Genomic DNA, 11843 nt, shown 5'->3' with positions numbered 1-11843 from the left:
TCGGCACATACGACGCCAGCGACGAACGCAGAGCAGCAGGACAACACCTACTGACGCGCAGGGGTACTGCTAAGCAAAAGTTTCCAGGTCTAGTCTGACGCCTGGAGATATTCTATGGTAAGGAATCGATCGCTAACGTGTCTCTTTCAGATCATAAATTAAAACCTTTAACATTTATTTTTGTCATGACTTTACTTTAATAAACACAAACTCAAATTGATATTTTAAAAGATGTTATCTTAAATTGCATAAGTTTTATTAGTTCAATACGATTTAAGCATTATGTAATTAATTTCAAACACAGAAAAGTAAGGAAAACGGAAAATACTCATAACCCCTTAGCCATAGGGCGGTGATGAAAAATGGTTCACCAGAACATGAACCACAGATCACAGGATAGGTTCCCAAGCTGTCTGTTCCCGCAACAGATAGCATGTCGTGCTGAGCAAAGATGTCAAAAACAGAAGCTACACACATCACAAGCACAGGCTCGAGTGGCGAAGGTCACCTCAATGTCCTCCTAGCTCAAACTAGTTCGTAAAAATCCTGACTTATCCCAGAGGTTCTCATGATTTCATAAATTGTTCACATGGTGCTTAGTTTTGATAACATTTTCTCTGCATCCATGTTTCATTGGTCATTCTTTCCAAGGCTTTTTTAAAAATAGTCTCTTGGCACAACTCCTGTAACAGGCCAGGCTGGCGTTGACATCTCTCACTCTGGACCTAGGCCATGCACTCGTGACTGATCCGTTCTGCCCATGCGAGGGGGCCATCTTTGATTTTTTTCATGCGCAGTCGCATTTGATATCAGACACTTTCAGACGAGGCCGTCCAGGCCCTCATGGGAACTAGCATAAAAGTAAACATAAGAAAATGTTGATATAGAACTTAAGCCATTCTGTTTACCACCCATCATTATAATTTCCCGTGTTAAGTGTTACCTAGCAAATGCAACAATTTAAAGCAATTTTACTTACCATCCGCATTCTATGCCACAATATAAATCTATTACACATAAATACATGCAATTTTACTCTTAATCACACTCTATGTTACTTCACATCACAATTTACTAATACATTTAGATTTTGCAAAATAGCAGTTAGTTCCCCAAGTATATAGTGTATAGGTGCATTTTGTTGATTAGTTTGCATGCATCACACAGTTAGTACCATTAAAGTTATGAGGTCGTTAACTTCGAAGGGGTACAAAAAAATGTTGTATTCCCCTTGCTCCATTACAAGTCCTTTCAGAAGTCTCCTTATTTGGGCTGCTGCTTTATAGAGGATACCACTTTTTCAAGTTCCTGCTATGGGTAGAAAAATAAGACGACTCCTCCAACTCTAGCCGGGATCATTCTTGCACGCTTTGGCCTCGTTACTAATTAAATTCAAGATCCCCCTAACAGGCACAGCGATCAGAGCACTTATCTGCCACGTACTCGCACTACTCCTTTTTCACGGATGGACTGGTGTCGTCTTTCCACCTTGTAAGCATCATTTTCATCTCCATTCAAAGCTATTAAATCAACCTGTGAAAGACAAGTCTTGCTCTACTCTCCTTGTCTGCCTTAATTGTTCTTGCTTATTCCTATTGAAGTAAAGGGAAAAACGACCAAAGACAAAATGCAAGCAGAAAAAAAAACACCAAGATGCAACACAGAAGCCAGACATTAAATGTCAACGGTCACTTCATTAAGCAATCTTAGAGAAAACTCTGAATGCAAATCTTACTAGGTAAACAAAAGACTCTAGAACCTCATGCCTTCATTAGGAGGCAAATGTAAAAAAAGGAATATGCTACTTACCAGTATGCATCTGTTCTTGGCATAGAGGGCTGCAGAGTGGTACATTTATGAATAGATCGCCATCTGGTGTTGGGCTCGGATGATTGCACTTTGTTTTTCTTCTGGAGAAGTCTTTGTCGTCATAGGTGACTCCTCCTCTCGGTGTTAGTGCGCATGGGCATCGGCTCCATCCTTAGATTGTTTTGCCATAGTAGGGTTAGATGGAGTAGTGTAGTGTAGTACATAAAGATATGCCCATGTAAATGTATCTAAATAAGATAATGTTGGGACAGACACAGGTTTCCGGGGAGGCAGGGAGGGCATGTACCACTCTGCAGCCCTCTATGCCAAGAACAGATGCATACTGGTAAGTAGCATATTCCGTTCGAGGCATATGGGCTGCAGATGGTACATTTATGAATAGATTGTACAGCAGTTACCTCCCTAGCGGTGGTCACCAGTGTCTGTCGCAACTGTCTGAAATAGAATTTTTAATACAGCTTGGCCCACTCTGGCTTGTTGTGCAGCCTGTACATCAACACAGTAGTGCTTTGTGAATGTATGTGGTGTAGACCAAGTTGCTGCTCTACATATGTCATCTAGGGGAATGTTCCCTAAGAATGCCATAGATGCTCCTAGTTTTCTTGTGGAATGAGCTCTAGGAGGAACAGTTAATGTTCTCTTTGCTTTAATGTAACATATTTGTATGCATCTTACAATCCATCTTGCGATGCCTGCTTTAGAGATAGGATTGCCCTTATGTGTTGGGGAAAATGCTACAAATAGTTGTTTAGTTTTCCTGAAGCCTTGTGTTCTTTCTATGTAGTATGAAATGGCTCTTTTAACATCTAGTGTATGTAGAGCCCTTTCTGCCACCGTCTGTGGCTTTGGAAAGAAGACTGGTAATTCCACTGGCTGATTGATGTGGAATGCTGAAATTACTTTAGGCAAGAACTTTGGGTTTGTTCTAAGAACCACTTTATTCTGGTGTATCTGTAGGAATGGTTCTTGTATTGTTAATGCCTGTAACTCGCTTACTCTTCTGAGTGAGGTAATGGCTATAAGGAATGCCACCTTCCATGTAAGGAATTGTATTTCGCACCTATGCATAGGTTCGAAGGGTGGCCCCATTAGTCTGGTGAGTACTACATTGAGGTTCCAGACTGGGGCAGGTGGTAATCTTGGTTGAATGACTCTTTTAAGACCTTCCATGAATGCTTTTATCGCTGGTACTCTGAACAGTGATATGCGCTGCCTGTTTTGTAGGTATGCTGCTATAGCTGCTAGATGTACTCTGATAGATGTGTACGCTAGATTACATTGCTGTAAGTGTAACAAGTAGCAAATAATCTCCCTTGTTGATACGTCTAGAGGGTTGATATTGTTATTAGTGCAGTGTATAGCAAACCTCTTCCACTTAGCTGCATAGCATGCTCTGGTGGTTGGACGTCTCGCTTGTTTAATTATTTCCATGCAATTTGGGGGGAGATCTAAGTACCCAAATTCTAGGATTTCAGGAGCCAGATCGCTAAGTTCAATTGAGTTGGATCTGGGTGCATTATCTCTCCATGGTTCTGTGTAAGGTGCATGGGTAGAATTCGTAGCTTTTGATGTGGCACTTGTGAGAGTTGCAGGAGCGTGGTGAACCACGGCTGTCTTGCCCACGTGGGTGCTACTAGTATCATGGTCATTGAATGTTGTTGCAGTTTCCTGACCACTAATGGGATTAGTGGGAGAGGGGGAAAAGCGTATGCAAATTTGTTGGACCAATTTATCCATAACGCATTGCCCTGCGACAGGTGATGTGGGTACCTGGACGCGAAGCTTTGGCATTTTGCGTTCTGATGAGTGGCAAATAGGTCTATCTCTGGTTGTCCCCATCTTTGGAAGAATGGCTGCAGTATTTGTTGGTGCAGTTCCCATTCGTGTATTTGTTCCGACTGTCTGCTTAAGATGTCTGCTATCTGGTTTTGAACTCCTGGTAGGTGTTCGGCTAACAGATAGATGTTTTGAGGAATGGCCCATCTCCAAATCTCCTGTGCCAGTCTGGATAATTGGAGAGAGTGCGTCCCCCCCTGTTTTTGAATATAATACATTGCTGTCATGTTGTCTGTTCTGATCAGGACTGCTTTGTGGATAACATGTATCTGAAAGGCTTTCAATGCTAGAAACACTGCCAGTAGTTCTAGATAGTTGATGTGCCGTGTTTTTTCCTGCACACTCCACCTTCCTTGTACTGTGTATTTGTCCATATGTGCTCCCCATCCGGTGAGCGATGCGTCTGCTGTTATTGTCACCTGTGGAATTGGCTCTAGGAACGACCGCCCCTTGGTAATGTTTGTTCTGTTCCACCACTTCAGAGAGCGGTGTGTGCGGTCGTCTACCAACACCAGATCCGTAATCTGTCCTTGAGCCTGATTCCACTGTGTCGATAAGCATTCTTTTAGCGGATGCATTTGTAGTTTTGCATATGGTATTAGCAGTATGCAGGATGACATCATGCCTAGTAGCTGCATGAACACTCTTGCTGTTAGTGAGTGTTGTGGCTGAAATCTCTGAATGATTGTAAGCATTGCTTGGACTCTTATTGGGTTGGGGTACACTTTGGCTTTTTCTGTGTCTATGGTAGCCCCCAGATATTGTTGAACTTTGTTTGGTTGTAGGTGTGACTTTGTGTAGTTCACCGTGAACCCTAGCTGGTGTAGTAGCTGAATTGTCTTTAGTGTGTGTTGCAGACACTCCTCTTGCGACCTGGCTTTTATTAGCCAGTCGTCCAAGTATGGGAAGACATGAATTTGTTGTCTTCTTAGGTGAGCTGCTACCACTGCCAGGCATTTTGTGAACACTCTTGGTGCCGTCGTGACACCAAATGGGAGGACTTTGAACTGATAATGTTGTCCTTCTACCACAAACCTGAGGTATTTCCTGTGGGCTTTGTGAATAGGGATATGAAAGTAAGCGTCTTTTAGATCCAGTGTAGAAAGAAAGTCCCCTTTCTTCAGTAAAGGAAGTACTTGTTGGAGCGTGACCATGTGGAAATGTTCCGAATTTATGTATGCGTTGAGAGGTCTTAGGTCCAGTATTGGCCTTAGAGACCCGTCCTTTTTGGGGATTAGGAAGTATAGTGAGTATACTCCTGTTCCCTGTTGGTGCTGTGGAACCTTCTCTATGGCATGCTTTTCTAGCAGTGATATTACTTCCTGTTTTAACAGTGTCAGGTGATCTTGTTTCATTGGACGCTGTTTGGGGGGGATGTTTGGTGGGGTAGCTGTGAGTTCTAGGCAATAACCATGTTGGATAATTTGTCTTACCCACTTGTCTGATGTGATGTTTTCCCAGACAGGTAGGAACTGTGATAGGCGTCCCCCTACCGGTGTTATATGGTCTGGGGGAAGCTCTATGAAGTCACTGTTTTGGGGTTGGAGAGTTGCGGTTGTTGTTGTTTCCGCGACCTCTACCCTTGTTGTTGTTACCCCTGTATCCACCTCTAGAATTACCTCTGGGTGATGTAGGTGTAAAAGAGGTTTGCTGTTGGTTTGTACCTGTACTTTTGGATCCTCCTCTATAGGTGGATCTACGAAAGGAACCTCTTTGTGTCGGCTGCTGCAATGCTCCCATTGATTTAGCCGTTTCTGTATCCTTTTTCATTTTTTCTAGGGCCTCATCTGTCCCTGTGCCAAAAAGTGTTTTCCCATCAAAAGGTTGATTAAGTAACGAGGTTTGTACCTCTTGTTTGAATCCTGACACTCTGAGCCACGCATGTCTCCTTAGCATGATGCTTGTATTTGTCGACCTTGCCGCAGTTTCTGCCGCGTCTAGGGCGCACTTTATTGAAGTGTTAGTAATTAACTTCCCTTCTTGTATAAGTTGATCAGCTCTCTTTTGATGTTCTTTAGGGAGATGTTTGATGAGTGTTTCTAACTCATCATAATGCGCTCTGTCATACCTTGCAAGTAAAGTAAAGTAAAGTCCACATTTGTAAAGCGCACAATCACCCGTAAGGGTCTCTAGGCGCTGGGGGGCCGTCGGGAAGATTAAGCGAGCTATTGCCCAGAGTCACATGGTGCTGGGCTGACCTGCCGCCGGAGCCGGGGATCGAACCGTGGTCCCCAGATTCCAGCGTCAGTCGCCCTGGCCGCGGCGCCAAAGTAGTGCTTGCGTATTAGCTATGCGCCAACTGTTTGCCGCTTGAGATGCTACTCTCTTGCTAGAGGCATCTATTAGTTTAGACTCCTTGTCAGGAGGTGGCGCTTCTCCCGTAGATAAAGAGTTTGCTCTCTTGCGAGCGTTTGTGACCACTAGTGAGTCTAGAGGAATTTGTCCCTTAATGTATATTGGGTCTTTTGGAGCTGCCCTATATTTTTTATCAATTCTTGGGTTCAATACCCTAGCCCTCACTGGGTCTTTGAATATCTCTGATGTATGACTGAGAAGGCCTTTTAGCATTGGTAGTGTTCCTGATGTTCTTTGTGCAGTAGGTAGTGTCTCTAATAAGAAGTCCTGTACTAGAGGTTCTGTATGTAGGTCTACCTTATGAAATGTTGCTGCTCTAGTAATGAGTTGTGCAAACCCAGTATTGTCATCAGGAGGTGAAGGTTTTGAGGGATATGACTCAAGGTCGGTATCATTACCTGATCCCACATTATACTCCTCCCATGGGTCTGCCTCCTCTGGGATTGTGTCCTCATCATCCCCAGGGTGTCCCCCCTCCCCTGTGTCACTTTCTCCATCTGTTGTAGGTGTAGATGGACGTGTGGGAGGAATATCTGGCCTATTGTGAGGAATAGGCGGAGATGGTGTGTGAGGTTTGGGAGAAGGGGGAGGAGTTGTATTCGTCCCCATTGTTCTCTTCTTTGGATGAGCCTTGTCGTCCAAATGTTCATGTTTCCTCTTTTTAGGTAGCTCTGTGACTACCTTGCCAGTCTTTGGGTCAATAAACAAAGTCTTTTGTTTAGGATCCGTTCCGTGTTCCTGTGTCGGTACCGCAGTTTTCGGTTCCGAAAGGTGTCTTTTCTTTGAAATGTCCATTTGTATTTTCGGTGCCGAAGTTTTGTTCGGATCCGACTTCTTCGGTATCGAAGATGTCCCCGGTGTCGAGGGTGTTTTCGGCGCCGAAGCGTGCTTCGGTGTCGACATGGACTGCTTCGACTTCGAGCTTTCCTTGACTTGGTGCTTCGGTGTCGATGTGGTTGGTTTATCGGAACCGGAACCACTATGATGGGGGACCGAGTGTTTCGGTTTCTGTTTCGTTGCCGGGCTCGAAGGCGGGGCGTTGGAAACTTTTTTCGGTTGTCTGACCGGGCTCGAGGGCGGGGTCGACACCGTGCGGGGTCTGTTTTTCGGTAAAGGGACGTCGTCACTCACGGTTTGTTGGACGTCGAATTCCTCGACGTCGGACTCGTCCGCTTCTGACCCCGCCTAGTCGGCCTCTTCTTCCTCCTCTTCTGGTTGCTGGTCCTCGAACAGCTCCGGGATTGCTTGTGACTGCATTCTCGATACCTCGTGTCTTCGGGCTCCACGGTTTCTAATCGTCGACTTTGACGAGAACGCTGCACAGGCCTCACAGTCCCTGGATTCGTGTTCAGGGGACAAGCAGAGGTTGCACACTTCGTGTAGGTCCTTGTGTGGGAACTTAGCACCACACGTTGGACATTTTTTGAATGGAGTCCTTTCCATGGACCCCGGGCTGGACTACGTCGAGTTTCTCGTAGTCGTCGTCCTTCGAATCGCGTCGGTATGGAGTGAAGTCGCGTTCGATAACGATACCGTCGATTTGGAAAGGAATACGCGCCGGTTATAACCTTCTTTGTTGAAGTCGGTCCGGAGCGCTTCGATCCTCATCCGAACCCGATGGCGGAAAAAAACAATCTAAGGATGGAGCCGATGCCCATGCGCACTAACACCGAGAGGAGGAGTCACCTATGACGACAAAGACTTCTCCAGAAGAAAAACAAAGTGCAATCATCCGAGCCCAACACCAGATGGCGATCTATTCATAAATGTACCATCTGCAGCCCATATGCCTCGAACATTACCTACTTCACGCATCAATATCTGTGCTCCAAACAGCTCTTGATTGTTAACTGGTGAAGTTAACACAATACCACGAGGCTGTGAACAGAAAAGACCGGACAGGTTGTGACCCCGCCCCTCTCCCCAAGCTCAAACCTATCCCCAGTGAGAAACCTTCACAACAAAGTTCCAGCTTCACACTATTTTCCAAGCAGACAGGCTGAGCTTCACACTATTATCCAAGCAGACAGGCTGGCAATTGTAACCCTATCCCAAAAATTAGGTACTTATCTGGACACGTGTCGCAAGCCGACTCACTGCCACCACTCAAAGCTCTTTAGATCAATGTCATTAACTCTGGTTATATAGATGTGTGACAAGTAGCCCATTCAATTTGGTCGTCTCTTCACTACAGATCGTAAGTGCATGGATGCAACTCAAATAAGCAGAGACTATTTTATTCCAGAGTATCATTGTGGCACACCATTACGAGGCATTCAAAAGGTGGTCCTTTTCATGTAGCCTGTTCAGAATAGAAAAACAAAGCACACACAACATACAAAGCAAAAGCACATTTAACCACCACATGCATTTTGTGACCCAACCAATCCACTCTACTACCCCCTTAACTGTATTAGAAAGGTGCTAGAAAGCAAGCCACACAATAATGCCACTCAAAATTACATTTTGCATTCTTTTGCACGACTACTCAATTTTGACAAACGCAAATTGCCAGACATTGTTGCAATTTAATTCACAGCAGACTTGATTCACTTGTATCTTTAGGCTATCCATCATTTAGAGAATTATTACACTTGCTACATGCAAATTACGCAAACCTTCTGATAATATAGCTCTTGCTTGACACATTTGCAGGACAAAAATCAGCAGTTTTTAATTCGGATTACCTTCTATTAACATTTACCTCATCTCTTACGAGTGCTGCTTTCTCATCCAAGAGCTGTAATCGTGCAGTGTGCTTTGTAGAATCCAATCCTGTCTGAAGCAAAGAGTTGCACACAGACTAATCCATTCACAGTAGTAACTCTCAACCACTTTTTTCCACGTATCCATTCAAACGACTGATGGTGAAGTGAATTTAACTCAATGCTTTAAGAATGTAGATTTGATGCACTCGTTACTTTCCTTTTGATTAATTCTACTTGTGCGATCCTGACCAAGCACACGCATTTTTTTAGTGAACATTTCTCATACTGCTTATACAGTCACGCCACTGTTCGCTGCAAACTCCAACCACTGCATATTTGGAACTGAGTGATATTTGATTTGAATTGGTCTCACATTGATCCAGAATTCCATTCTGCTTGCATCATGTTATCTGGTTGCAAAGTTTTGGTTGCAAAATTCTCTCCCATTAGCCTCTTCGTGGTCTTGTTTGGAGCTCCAATGCCTGCTCTGAAAAATGTCTCAACAAGAGAAAGTTTTGGCCGCCCATCCCCATAGTAGGCAAGGGCAAATCCCTCCCCAACATCACAAATGTTCAATTGTTTATTATCTTGGTTGGCTCAAAAAGGCACACTATTTCGCTAAAGAGAAAAGCATCCTTCACAATTCCAGCCAATTTTGAAACAATCCATCATCTGCAGACTTCATGAAAATGAATTAGTTGAAAATACAACAGACCTGAACTACACCTGCTTGTCCCTTCAGAAGTCTCCTTATTTGGGCTGCTGCTTTATAGAGGATACCACTTTTTCAAGTTCCTGCTATGGGTAGAAAAATAAGACAACTCCTCCAACTCTAGCCGGGATCATTCTTGCACGCTTTGGCCTCGATACTAATGAAATACAAGATCCCCCTAAAAGGCACAGCGATCAGAGCACTTATCTGCCACGTACTCGCACTACTGCTTTTTCACGGATGGACTGGTGTCGTCTTTCCACCTTGTAAGCATCATTTTCATCTCCATTCAAAGCTATTAAATGAACCTGTGAAAGACAAGTCTTGCTCTACTCCCCTTGTCTGCCTTAATTGTTCTTGCTTATTCCTATTGAAGTAAAGGGAAAAACGACCAAAGACAAAATGCAAACAGAAAAAAAAAACACCAAGATGCAACACAGAAGCCAGACAATAAATGTCAACGGTCACTTCATTAAACAATCTCAGAGAAAACTCTGAATGCAAATCTTACTAGGTAAACAAAAGACTCTAGAACCTCATGCCTTCATTAGGAGGCAAATGTAAAAAATGTACCTACTTCACGCATCAATATCTGTGCTCCAAACAGCTCTTTATTGTTAACTGGTGAAGTTAACACAATACCACGAGGCTGTGAACAGAAAAGACTGGACAGGTTGTGACCCCCGCACCTCTCCCCAAGCTCAAACCTATCCCCAGGGAGAAACCTTCCCAACAAAGTTCCAGCTTCACACTATTTTCCAAGCAGACAGGCTGAGCTTCACACTATTATCCAAACAGACAGGCTGGCAATTGTAACCCTATCCCAAAAATTAGGTACTTATCTGGACACGTGTCGCAAGCCGACTCACTGCCACCACTCAAAGCTCTTTAGATCAATGCCATTAACTCAGGTTATATAGATGTGTGACAAGTAGCCCATTCAATTTGGTCGTCTCTCCACTACAGATCATAAGTGCATGGATGCAACTCAAATAAGCAGAGACTATTTTATTCCAGAGTATCATTGTGGCACACCATTACGAGGCATTCAAAAGGTGGTCCTTTTCATGTAGCCTGTTCAGAATAGAAAAAAAAAGCACACACAACATACAAAGCAAAAGGACATTTAACCACCACATGCATTTTGTGACCCAACCAATCCACTCTACTACCCTTAACTGTATTAGAAAGGTGCTAGAAAGCAAGCCACACAATAAAGCCACTCAAAATTACATTTCGCATTCTTTTGCACGACTACTCAATTTTGACAAACACAAATTGCCAGACATTGTTGCAATTTACTTCAAAGCGGACTCGATTCACTTGTATCTTTAGGCTATCCATCATTTAGAGAATTATTACACTTGCTACATGCAAATTACGCAAACCTTCTGATAATATAGCTCTTGCTTGACACATTTGCAGGACAAAAATCAGCAGTTTTTAATTCGGATTACCTTCTATTAACATTTACCTCATCTCTTACGAGTGCTGCTTTCCCATCCAAGAGCTGTAATCGTGCAGGGTGCTTTGTATAATCCAATCCTGTCTGAAGCAAAGAGTTGCACACAGACTAATCCATTCACAGTAGTAACTCTCAACCACTTTTTTCCACGTATCCATTCAAACGACTGATGGTGAAGTGAATTTAACTCAATGCTTTAAGAATGTAGATTTGATGCACTCGTTACTTTCCTTTTGATTAATTCTACTTGTGCGATCGTGACCAAGCACACGCATTTTTTTAGTGAACATTTCTCATACTGCTTATACAGTCACGCCACTGTTCGCTGCAAACTCCAACCACTGCATATTTGGAACTGAGTGATATTTGATTTGAATCGGTCTCACATTGATCCAGAATTCCATTCTGCTTGCATCATGTTATCTGGTTGCAAAGTTTTGGTTGCAAAATTCTCTCCCATTAGCCTCTTCGTGGTCTTGTTTGGAGCTCCAATGCCTGCTCTGAAAAATGTCTCAACAAGAGAAAGTTTTGGCCGCCCATCCCCATAGTAGGCAAGGGCAAATCCCTCCCCAACATCACAAATGTTCAATTGTTTATTATCTTGGTTGGCTCAAAAAGGCACACTATTTCGCTAAAGAGAAAAGCATCCTTCACAATTACAGCCAATTTTGAAACAATCCATCATCTGCAGACTTCATGAAAATGAATTAGTTGAAAATACAACAGACCTGAACTACACCTGCTTGTCCCTTCAGAAGTCTCCTTATTTGGGCTGCTGCTTTATAGAGGATACCACTTTTTCAAGTTCCTGCTATGGGTAGAAAAATAAGACAACTCCTCCAACTCTAGCCGGGATCATTCTTGCACGCTTTGGCCTCGATACTAATGAAATACAAGATCCCCCTAAAAGGCACAGCGATCAGAGCACTTATCTGCC

The 11843-nt window shown here is 43.6% G+C and overlaps 1 long non-coding RNA gene across 1 annotated transcript; it reads right to left on the bottom strand.

Moving 5' to 3' along the window:
* Nucleotides 1-216: 216 nt before the first annotated feature.
* On the bottom strand, nucleotides 217-1835 carry LOC144784937 (uncharacterized). The gene is made up of 2 exons (XR_013601721.1): nucleotides 1444-1835; nucleotides 217-850 (listed from the first exon to the last, which is right to left on the bottom strand). It is a non-coding gene; the product is annotated as an uncharacterized LOC144784937 (long non-coding RNA).
* Between the last annotated feature and the right edge of the window lie 10008 nt (nucleotides 1836-11843).

This window comes from Lissotriton helveticus, chromosome 10 (genome assembly GCF_964261635.1).
Source record: "Lissotriton helveticus chromosome 10, aLisHel1.1, whole genome shotgun sequence".
Classification (NCBI taxonomy): Eukaryota; Metazoa; Chordata; class Amphibia; order Caudata; family Salamandridae; genus Lissotriton; species Lissotriton helveticus.
The sequence above is the reverse complement of the archived record's forward strand: the minus strand, read 5'-3'. Positions and strand labels throughout refer to the sequence as shown.